General features: G+C 51.6%; 1 protein-coding gene across 3 annotated transcripts in view; it reads left to right on the top strand.

Moving 5' to 3' along the window:
- SLC29A1 (solute carrier family 29 member 1 (Augustine blood group)) overlaps positions 1-11,499 on the top strand; it is a 201,883-nt gene that overhangs the window by 110,590 nt on the left and 79,794 nt on the right. The window lies entirely within an intron of this gene.

The raw sequence follows: 11,499 nt of genomic DNA, 5'->3' as shown, positions 1-11,499 counted from the left end.
TCCCTCTTGAGCCATTGTCAGCCTGCGCCACGCCTCGCTGGCACCGCCCGCTGCCGGGCGGGATTCCCCCGCCACCGGCACGCCCCTGCCAGCCCCCCCCAGGCGCTGGGCACCCCCTCCCCGCCCAGAGCCAGCGGGATCTCCCTGCGCTGCCCCCGCCCCCACCCCCACTGCGAGGGGCCAAGCTGCTGTATCTGTCGCCCCCCAGCTTGCAGGGCTGTTTCCATGCGAAGATTAACATGGGAGGGGGCATCCTTTGTGACTCTGGGCAGTGTCCGGCCTGGGACATGGCTGGCTCCGCAGGCGGCACAGCTTAGCACGCAGCCCCTTAAGGGGAAGGGCAAAACAAACAAGACTGAGAAAGTCTCGAAGGTGCCACCAGGACTCCTCGTTGGGGTTTTTTCAGAAAGCTTCGGCTTGCGTTCTCCCCCGCAGCTGCTTAAATTTGTGTGTGTGCGGCTGGGGCTGAGAGAAAATCCGTGTGAGTGCAAAAGATGCTCCGTGGGCCCGAGATGTTTTTACCCAGCCAGTTCCCAGCTGTGGGTTGCGTTTGTTGAGCTGTTCTGGGCCTGCCTCCTCCCCCTGGTGATGATTTCAGGCTCCTTAAATAACAGACACTTCGCGGTAGAGTAAACAGGGAGCTGGCTAGGATGTGTGGGTGACAAGGCTGGCGTAGGATAGTGTGTGCAGGAAATTATACTGAATAAGCCGTTTACCAATGACACTGGTGGGAGCAAACCAGATTTGCTTTACAGACATGCACATTTTAACCAATTTAATCCTACAGGATCTAGGCCACCTATGTAATGGGGTGTGTTAGCCAACATTACACATAGGTGGTGCCTATAATCTCTGTCTAGCTATATAGAACTATCCTAGTCTACAGATACAGAGGCTAAAGCACAGAGAGATAACGTGGTTAACCCAAAGTCGCACATTAGTGACAATGCTGGAAATAGAACTGGGAGTCCTGGCTTCCAGATTTCTGCCTGTCTAGACCAGAGCTATAACCACTGTGTAACACTGTCTCTCAATGCCGCATATCAGCTTAGGTACAGAGATCTCGAAGGTCCAAACTAGGCCATCCCCCTTACCACAGCCATTACAGGATTGTTCCCTACCATGGATTTGCCCAGACTTTGTCCAGTTACATCTTCAGGGCTGCAAGCAATGGGGCTTCCGCCCTTTTCTTGGAAGAGAGTTGGAGGTTCAGCCTGTTTTGCTTTTCTCAGTTGCATCCATAACTTCTAGATCTTCTGTCTTGGAGACCACAATGCATTTCTTTCTCTCCTGAGTGTTTACACCTCTCTGATGCCCAGAGGCAGTTAATTCCAAGAGGAAGATATATGTCCTACCACAGACGGGGGGGGCGGGGGGGGGGAGCTGATGACGCAGGAAATCCAACAGGGAGATCTCTATGCCAGTCTAATTTACCTGGGAAGCACTTGGGCCCAGACCCTGAAAGGTATTTAGGCTGTTAACTTTAATCAATCAATGGAAGCCAATGCAAATCAGTGGAAATTAGGAGCTGTCAGGAGCCTAAATACCTTTCAGGATCTAGTCCCTAGATACCATGGTGAGAGGTGCTATGGAAAGCCTAGATCAGATTGCTCACAAAGCTCTAGCAACTTCTCACTACAATGCTGCAGCTGTTGCTTTGGGCTGATAGCAGCCTGTGTCACAGTAGCAAACACCAGCCATTCAGGCATTTACTCCCAGACCCCACTGTGTACAGGTCTGTTGCATCTTACGTGTATTTAACATGTGTGAATTCAGCTTTACACGTGTCATAACATTTCTTCCCAGATCTGGACCTTAGCGTCCAAAATATGGGTGTTAGCATGAAAACCTCCAAGCTTAGGTACCAACTTGGACCTGGTATCGCTGCCACCAGCTAAGAATTATACAGTGCCTAGCTCACTGTGGTCTCCCCAAAACCTTCCCTGGGGGACCCCAAGACTCAGATTCCTTGAGTCTCACAACAAAGCGGAATAAACCATTTCCCTTCCCCTTCCTCCCCTCCAGGTGTTCCCTCCCTGGGTTCCTGGAGAGATATACAGAAGCAAGCTCCGTTAATCTAAACAAAGGGATTCTACCCTCCCTGTTTCCAGTCCTGGAAACACAAGTACCAAGAGAGCTAATCTCTCTTCCCTCTCCCCCAGAGGGTATGCAAAGTCAGGCTTAGTAAATCTAACACAAAGAGATTTCCCCCCTGACTTCTTCCTCCCACCAATTCCCTGGTGAGCTGCAGACTCAATTCCCTGGAGTCCCCGCTAAAGAAAAACTCCAACAGGTCTTAAAAAGAAAGCTTTATATAAAAAGAATGAAAAAAGGACATAAAATGGTCTCTGTAATAAGATGACAATATACAGGGTCAATTGCTTAAAAGAAAAATGAATAAATAGCCTTATCCAAAAAGAATACAATTTAACACATTCCAGCAACTACACACATGTAAATACAAAAGAAAACAATATAAACCTATTGTCTTACTATCCTTGTACTTACAACTTGGAAACAGAAGATTAGAAAGGCTGGAGACAGAAAAATCACTCTCAGAGCCGAGAGGGTCAGACCCAAGACAAAGAACAAAGAACTCACACCCAAAACTTCCCTCCACCCAGATTTGAAAAAGTCTTGTTTCCTGATTGGTCCTCTGGTCAGGTGTTTGGTTCCCTGTGTTAACCCTTTATAGGTAAAAGAACGTTAACCCTTAGCTATCTGTTTATAACAACACGGTTGGCAAAAAAAAAAAGAGAGAAAAATAGCAATTTAAATACTGTTCCTGTAGTGCGGGCGATTCTCCCCGCCATTACACTCAATGTAATTTTGACTATACATGGTTTTTGCTTTACGCGCTGACCGCAGAACGTAACCCCAGCGTAAGATGAGACAGACCTGTATAAACTAATGTAGAAACAGTGCCCATAGAGGCGGTGGAGGGAGAAGGGGTGGGCAGAGGGCAAGTGCAGGAAGTCACTGGAGCTGTCAATAATTTAAGGTTACAAGTTTTCTTCCAGTTCATGTGATCAATTCCACTCTCTGGATCACTGTCTATGACCTTTAGATCAGGGGGTTCTTGCAACAAATGTTTTGGTGGCCTCAGAGTGCAACCACCAACTCTTGCTAGTGGCCGCTCTGACAATTTTTCCTAAAAGACTATTAACTTTAGGAAAAACAAATAAATATGTGCATGTATATATCCAAATCATTGCAATTTATTTATGTAGGTTTTTTTTTTTGCAGACTCAATGAAAAATAATGTACAGTTGTCTATTCATTACTGTGCCTAAACAGAATAGAAACAATAATAAGGTGCTTTGCATGTTCTACCTTTTTTTTTTTTTTTTTTTTTTTTTTTTGATTTACTAGCTAGTGAGTCTGCTGTGAAAAGTGGTATTTGTATATTTGTTAATATCACTTTTCACAGCAGTTACTTAGCCCTGGCAAGCTGGGGAACAAATTAAGCCCTGAATGGCGAGATGGGGGCCTGTCGCCCACCACCCCAGGGCTTAAGCCTGAATCCCGAGCCCCACTGTCCCCGGGAAGGTGGGAAACTCACGCTGTCCGCCTGCTCCTACAGTGTTTGTGGCTGCAGAAGGTGACAGAGACCAGCCTCTGATGGCAGCCTTGGGGGAAGGTTACTCCCCACCCCGCCACCCCTCATCACCCAGGAGGCTGTGGCCGCAAAAAAGCCCCTGGTGACCACATTTGGCCATGGTGGCCACATTTGAGAAATGCCACTTTAGATTGTTCTGTCCCTTTACACCCTGGTTCTGCTTGGATGTATCTGCAGCTGACATTCCTCTCCCTTTGGGTGCAAGGGTAGATAATCTTGACATCCCAGCTCTGGGACACAGCCTTGCTGAGCTCTTGACTAGAGCCTGGATCTTCAGCCCTCAAGGAGTAGCAGCCTGTGCAGGCTTCTCTTACCATGATGTCCAGCACACCCTGCAGCATAGCACTGGCTGAGCCAGCTGGTTCCAGGAATGGTCAGATGGCAGAGGAAGAACAGGAAACTCTGGGGTCCTAAGAGCATGTTGTGTCCTCCCATGGTGAGTGTTCTCCCATACTGATGCAGTAACTGGGAATTCCTACCTTCCTCTGCTGCAGCCAGCAGCACACGTCCATGCCTTTCAGGGGATCCTCATCACTGGTGTCCGGCACATGTTTGCCTTCCAGAGGATGACTTCCAATCACTGAGCACAAGGGGAGCTTCCCAATAGGCTCTTGGGGAATCCGACCCATGAGTCAATAAGAGGCCAGTATATGCACAAGGGTGACCTCTTTTTCCATCCTCCCCCTGAATTTATACTCTAATAAACGTTCTCCATTGGGTCTGCTCACCTTCCCAAGTGCCCTTGCTTTGTGCATTTCACCTGTACCCTGGTCTAACCCCATTGTGGTGGATGTCACCACATTGCTGGAACCTACTGTCCTGGTTTAGAGACTGATCCGTCCCCTTCACCCTGCCCAGAGGTGCAGCAATGAGCACTGAGTTCTGGCTAAGGCCCCAGACGTGTGCATGTGATATTCGTCATGGGAAGAAAACTCATAGCTTTCAGGCCATGTCTTACAAAGCACCTCAGCCAGCCCAGTCCTGGACTGATTAATTCGTGACTTTAGCACTGGAGAGAGAGGCTGGATAGACAGCCCCTGAAGACTGATGGCTTCTGGAAGGACCTCTTCTAGTGTGTGTGGAGAGTTAGATCTCTATGATCTATCTGCTCCTTGGTTTTTATGCCAGTTAGAGACAAAAGTTCATAGTGGGTTTTGCCACATAGTCACTTTCTCATCAGAAACTGAGATCCATGAATTCACTGCACACATGGACCAAACAGCCACTGAAGGATAACACTCCTCCACTGCTAACCAGTGACCTCAGAGCCTTTCCATGACCAATCCATTGAGCCAGTCAGCATTTGCCTTTGATTGTCAGTGTGGTTGATCTGCTGCTGCAGTTCTGTTTCTAGTTGACTGTTGTGCAAAATATAACTCCCTTGTCCCACCCCCATTCTGCAGAACAAGGTGAGACTGATGGACAGTCAAACCTACACAGTCTAGTCAATATCAGCCACACAAGTGTGACTGGCTGTCTCAGGGGCCTTTCATTCTGCAGGAGGTCATTGGTTTGTGTCAGCCCAGGCTGACAGTGACATGAGGTGTGGAGTGAGGCTGGGGGGGATGTCTCAGTCCAGCTTCAGGTAAGGTATCCACATCATAGGAGTCCACCACCACAGCTAGTTGCTGCCCCTCTTGGGGGACTCAAAGCAAGGCCAAGAATTGAACAGGCCATAGAGACAGAAATATCCTCCCATTCTCTGGGTCATGGGTGAACTCAGCATATCACACCCCACACTGCACCTGCTGATCCTGCACCTTCTGCCGGTGCTACCTTCACTACATACAACGGAACAGCTCTATGATTGGACGACAACCCCAGGCAGCACCTGGCTCAGTAAGAAGAGCCAATTAACCCTGTGACTGGGTTGAGGAGCTAGGATAGGTATAAAGAGACAAAGTTTGTAGTAAGAGGGCTGCAGGGAGGAACTCTGCAGTCACTCCTTAGGGATGGGGGACTTGGCAACAGACAAGGGAGAGTAAGCCCTGAGATCCTACCTTGGGATACAGACTCTAGCAAAAACCTGAGAGAGTGAGGAGACAGCTCTAGGGAGCAGAGGAAGCTCCACTGGTAACCCAAGGGTGGGCTAGAAGATAGGATGGAAAGGTAGGAATTTGCCCAGGGAAGAGTGTGGACACTGGGCATAGGGTCCATGGCCTGGAACCTGGAGTAGAGGATGGGCCCAGGTTTCCTTACCTGCCACTGGGGAAGTGACACAGACTGGGCAGTGGAGCAAAGGCCGCCTAAAACAGTTTATCCAGTAGGATTTTAATACAGTCTCCAGAGGGGAAAACTATAGTGATGTAGCCAGAGGGTGAAGCCACAAAGAGGGATTAACTGGACTCCAGCGATAGGGAGACCCTTGGTGAGAAGCCACAGGAATAGGTAGGCATCAGGCTGGTCCCGAGCTAATTCCTGGCTGAGTCACAAGGAGGCTCCATAGCATTGAGTCATGAACCCCGTGACAAGCCCCAGAACCTCACATCAAGTTATTAGTATTTACCACAGTGACCCTGGTTGGGCTCAGGGACCCATTGGGCTGAGTGCCATACAAACACAGGCTGCCAAAGAGCTTACACTCTAGGATTGAGTCAGTACCCTTTATCTCTTCAAGCTGATGCTCTCCTAACTCAGCTACTTCTCTGCTTGTAGTGCTGGGGCTGCCAGACCTCTCTGGCTTAGAGGGCTGGGAAAGGAAGATCAGTGCTTGTTTGGAATCGGTTCCCTCTACAGCCATAAGGGGATCTCCCATCTTGGCTGGTATGATGCTGGGATTTCCCGTGAACAGGGATAGGCCCCAAGACCAGACAGTGAAGGATCTGAGTGTGGAATGCTGCTCTGGTGGCTCTGCACCATCCTGCTCACCCTGTTAGGCAACAGGGATCATGGCCCCAGGGAAGGGCTCGCCAGGAGGGAGGAGATCCTGCTGGGAGTTGTGGGGGTGGGAGCCAAAAGCAGACCACAATGTGCATGACCCAGTCTCCCAGAGGGTCTCAGCAGCAATTTGTGTTGCAGCCGCAGCAGGATTCTTCCAGCCAAGAGACTGAACAGTGAACCCCCTTGCTGGTGCCTTCTGTTCTGGCTGTTGGGATTTGCTGGGATTGAAAGGCTTAGAAAGGGTGCGATGTTTTGGAAACTCAGACCAGGAAGGGGTTCAAGCTGTCACCCCCTGCTCTGTAACTCTGGGGGCCTTTCTGCTGTGCAGCTATGCAGAGGCAGCAGGTTTGGATAATTTTTGGTGGTAGCCAGAATGGGTCTAAGTCATCCCCCTACCCCTTCCCCCTCACTTAAGGCTCTGGGAGGGAATTTGGGTGCAGGAGGGCGTTCGGGCTCTGGGAGGGAGTTAGGGTACTAGGTGTGGCTTTGGGCTGGGGCAGGAGGTTGGGGTACAGGAAGGGGTGAGGGCTCTGGGAGGGAGTTTGGGTATGGGAGGGGTGAGGGGTTGGGCTCTGGGAGGGAGTTTGGGTGCGGGAGGGTTTGAGCTCTGGGATGAGGCAGGGGGTTGGGGTGCAGGAGGGTGTCAGGGGGTCGGCGCTTACCTCAGGTGGCACCAGCTCCCAAAAGCGACCCGCACCCCCCTTTGGCAGTGGCTTGGCGTTCAGGGCGGGGGCAGCTCATGGAGACACCATCCCAGGGCTGCAGGGACATGCCAGCCACTTCCCAGAGCAGTGCAGAGGTGGTGGGCAGGAAGCTGCCTTAGGCTGTGTCTACACTGCACTTTCAGCACTAAAACTTTAGTCACCGAGGGGTGTGGAAAAACACCCTCCTGAGCGACAAAAGTTTTAGTGCTGAAAAGTGCCAGTATAGACAGCGGTATAAACAACTGTGCTCCTAGTGATAAAGCTACCACTCCTTGTTCAGGGTGGTTATGTTTTAAAAGCCAGGGGAGAGCTCTCACCCGATGATAAAGGGTGACTGCACTGCCTACGTCACAGCGCAGCCGCACTATAATGTGGGCAGTCCTATTGTGCTGCCAGTGGTGGAGGTGGCGGTTGGGGCCCCCTAGGCCCTTTTAAATTGCCCTGGGGCAGCAAAAGGGGCTGGGAGGCACACAGGGACAGCAGGCAGGGGAGAGACCTGGCCCTGAAAATTGGTGGAGCTGGGCCTTGAATATTCATGGAGCCCGGGCACCATGGGCTGATACAGCTTGCCACCCCTGCAGCTATGGTTCAGATCCCTGACACCAGTAGCCAGCCCACAAGCAACAAAGTCTTCTGCTGGCTTTCACCAGCTTAGCTACTCTTTGCAGGGTGACACCAACATCCCTTCCAGTCCTGGGTCTTCCCACATCCTTTCCGAGTTCTTTATTACCAGACACTTGGACTGTTTCCCTCTAGTTCATCATCCTGGCAGGAACAAAACCAGCTCCCTTAGTTATCAGCTTGCTTTGGTGCCCACACTCCACATATCTGCACACCCCCACCTGGGAGAAAAATAAACCAAAAGTTTAATAGAAAAACCACAGATTCAAAGGTGAAATAGTGAGTGAGACCATACAAGTTACACAGAAAATAAATATAAAGACACAACCTCAGGCTTTACACTTCTATGTTATATACAATCCCTTTTCTAATGAAAGTTACCTATTACCTTAAAACTATTCCCCAGAGTATCCACTAGCTATAGGAGGGATCCAGTGTTCACAGACTGCCTCCTTCCTCAAGACTGTCCCCCAAATTCTGGATTATCTTTAGTTCAAACCCTTTCCATTTCAAAAGGATCTGCAGATTTTTTTTTCCCTTTCAGTCACTATAGATATGAAATGTGGGGAAAACTCCCTCCCTTTCTTATTGTTTGAAGACTGGGTTTTCCCCACTCCTCCCAGTTTCAAGCTGTTCCCATTTGCTTTGATGGTTCCTCATTCATTGTGCTTTCCTGGACTGGCCAGTGGCTTGATGTTTGAAGCCAGTCTCATCTGACTGGGGAGGTAGCCCCTCCTTATTTGATTGCTTCACGGCCCTCTTGTGAGGGGATGCTGAAGTCACATGACAGATACGATTACAGTTTTACTCACACCCACACACACCCCCACACCCATTACCAGTATACATATCTCCTGACTACTAAATTCAGTGCATTACAAGCTTCCATAGAAGATATTACTTGAGACATTCATACAGCAAAATAACTTAGTATGCAGACAGTTGGTTTAACTCCTTATTTTGGAACGTTTAAGCCATCTGTTCTTTCCTTGTGGTGTCTGGTCCCCCATTGTCACAGAGGGAGTGTAGTTTGTTACAGCGGGGGGCTGGGAAGGCTTTGCCACTGACATGACCTTGGGCAAAATCCTTCCCTTTTCTTTGCCTCAGTTTCCCTTGCTGTAACAGTGAGCTAATGCTCACTTCCCTGTTCACTCCCCAAGGGACCGTGAGGGACATGTAATTAATGGGTGTGAAATGTTCTGAGAGCCTAGAATGGAGGTTTCTAAAAAGAATGAAGGGGGGCAGGGAGAAGTGACAAAGTCACTCAGTGAGTCAAATAGAACCCAGGAATTCTGGCTCCTAATCCCCTGTTCTAACTATTACAGTCCAGCACCAGGAGCACTGTCAAGATCAACAATCATATATTTAGAGGATGTCCTTTGCATGTGTTTCTATTATCTCTTTAGTGTATGCAGATGGAAAGAGCTTTAACCATTAACTTTGCTCACTCCCTCCAGCGGTTTAATTGCTTTTTGCCCTTCGCTAAGCTATCTAGGGGGGTCAGTTTCACTTTCTCCTCCTAGCCAGTGGGATTTTCAAGTCCCCAGGCTATAGTGTGTTTGGGTTTCCAGCATTTCAGCAGAAAGCTTCAATCCAGATCAAGCAATATTTAAAAAAAATAATAATCAGGGAAATATTTCTATTCTTATTTGTTTTTGTAGATTTTTAAACAAACAGTTCTTGGCCATAAAATACTTCCAGCTTCCTTTACAAATGACACTGCTAGTGTTTCCCTTACAATCAACCAGGTAAAATTCTCCTTTGTTGCCCCTAGGGGTCAGCATCTATCCATGTTGCTACTATCTAGCCCAGAGGTGGGCAAACTACGGCAGTGGGTGGCGAGTTCTTGGGGCAGCACAGCTGCAGAGCTGGGGCCTGACCCAGTGCTTTGTGCTGCGCAGACTTCAGCAGCGTAGCTAGCGGGGTTCAGTGGAAGCAGCCGCTTCCCCTCAGGGCGGCAAGCGCTGCCAGCCGCACGGCTGGAGGAGCCATGGGGTGGCGGCAGCAGCCTGGCGTGGAAGCGGCGCCTGCCGGCTGGAGCTGCCAGCAGTTCCTGTTGGCCCAGGAGAGCACCGCCAGTGCGGCCAAAGCAGAGGGAGCGGCACAGCCCGTGCATGCTGGAGGAGCGGACGCCGCGGCTCTGCGCTGCTCATGGCAGCCACACCAGGCAGACCTGCGGCCGGTCACGCCCAGCAGGAGCCTTGGCACCGCCCGCAGCTCACTGGAATAAAACTCCCCCGAGGAGGGGAGAGTGCTTTCCCCCTCCCGCTGTGGCCTGTCAGTGCGACCCGCCCACAGCCAGGCTCCACCCGCAGCCTTCGGCAGGGCAGTGGCCCCCGGGCTGAGCGGGCGAGCTGGGCTGCAGCTTGCTAGGACCATGCCTGGCGGGGCTCGCTGCCTTCTTCCCCCACCACCCAAGGGATAGGGCCAGCCCTGAGCCTGGGCTGGTGCTGCACGTGGCGAGCCCCTCCCAGGCTCTCCTGGTCCCGGGTGCAGCTCCAGTCCCCTCTGCACAGAGAGCCCCAGGGACCCCAGCCCACTCCCATCCCCAGTAACCCCTCCCCAAACTCCATACCCCGTGTACCCCTCCCATGTACCCTATGCCCCTGCCTTTCCCTCCCCTTCACCTCCCCTCGTACCTCCGTCCTCTGACAGCCTCCCTGTGCAGCCATGGGGGGGAGGTGTGGCCGCGGAGGCGCAGTGTGGCCGGAGGAGCCAGCCAAGGGCGGGAGAGGTCACGGCGTGCCTGGAGGAGCTAATGGGGGGCACCTTTTTATGTTTGCTTGCTCCCCCTGCTGTTAGATCCTGGCTACGCCACTATGCGCAGTGGCATGGCTGGCTCCATCCAGGAGGCTGGGCTGTAGCGCCGCCAGCCACCAGTGCTCCAGGCAGTACGGTAAGGAGGCAGGGAGGGTTGGCTAGAGGGCAGGGAAGTTTGGGGTGGGTGTTTGGATAGGGGTCGGGGCGGTCAGAGGACAGGGAACATAGGGACAGGGATCCTAGGGGAGCATTCAGGAAGGAGAGGGGGGGTTGGATGGGGAGGTGGGGGCGAGTCAGGGGCAGGGGTTCCGGGGGTGGTCAGGGAGAAGGGATGGTTGGATGGGACAGAGGTCCCAGGGAGCAGTCAGGAATGAGAGGAGAGGTTGGATGGGGCAGTGGGGGGGCAGTCAGGGCTGGGGGTTCCGGGGGTGGTCAGGGAGAAGGGAGGGGTGGATGGGGCAGAGGTCCTGAGGAGCAGTCAGGGAGGAGAAGAGAGGTTGGATGGGGCGGGGGGGGGGCAGTCAGGCTAGGGGTTCAAAGGGTGATCAGGGGACAGGGAGGTGGTTGGGGCAGGAGTCCCAGGGGGACCGTCGATGGCAAGAAGCAAGGGGGGGAGAGTTGGATAGGGGGTGTTGGCTGGGCCACGTCTGGCTGTCTGGGGAGGCACAGCCTCCCCTAACCAGCCCTCCATACAATTTTGGAAACCTGATGTGGCCCTCAGGCCAAAAAGTTTGCCCACCCCTGATCTAGCCTGTAATGCAGATACACAGCACTGCTGGTTGCTGGGGAGTGGAAACTTCATCTATGAGTCTGTTATGCCAGAAATGTGCTAGAAACTCAGATTATCTCCCAACTCAGGGAGGAGATTTCACAACCCAACTGACTGTTCAGCACTAGCACTAGGAGTAGATCCAG

This window comes from Gopherus flavomarginatus, chromosome 4, assembly GCF_025201925.1.
Source record: "Gopherus flavomarginatus isolate rGopFla2 chromosome 4, rGopFla2.mat.asm, whole genome shotgun sequence".
NCBI lineage: Eukaryota > Metazoa > Chordata > Testudines > Testudinidae > Gopherus > Gopherus flavomarginatus.
Note: the sequence above shows the minus strand (reverse complement) of the source record. Positions and strands in the feature narration are given on the sequence as shown.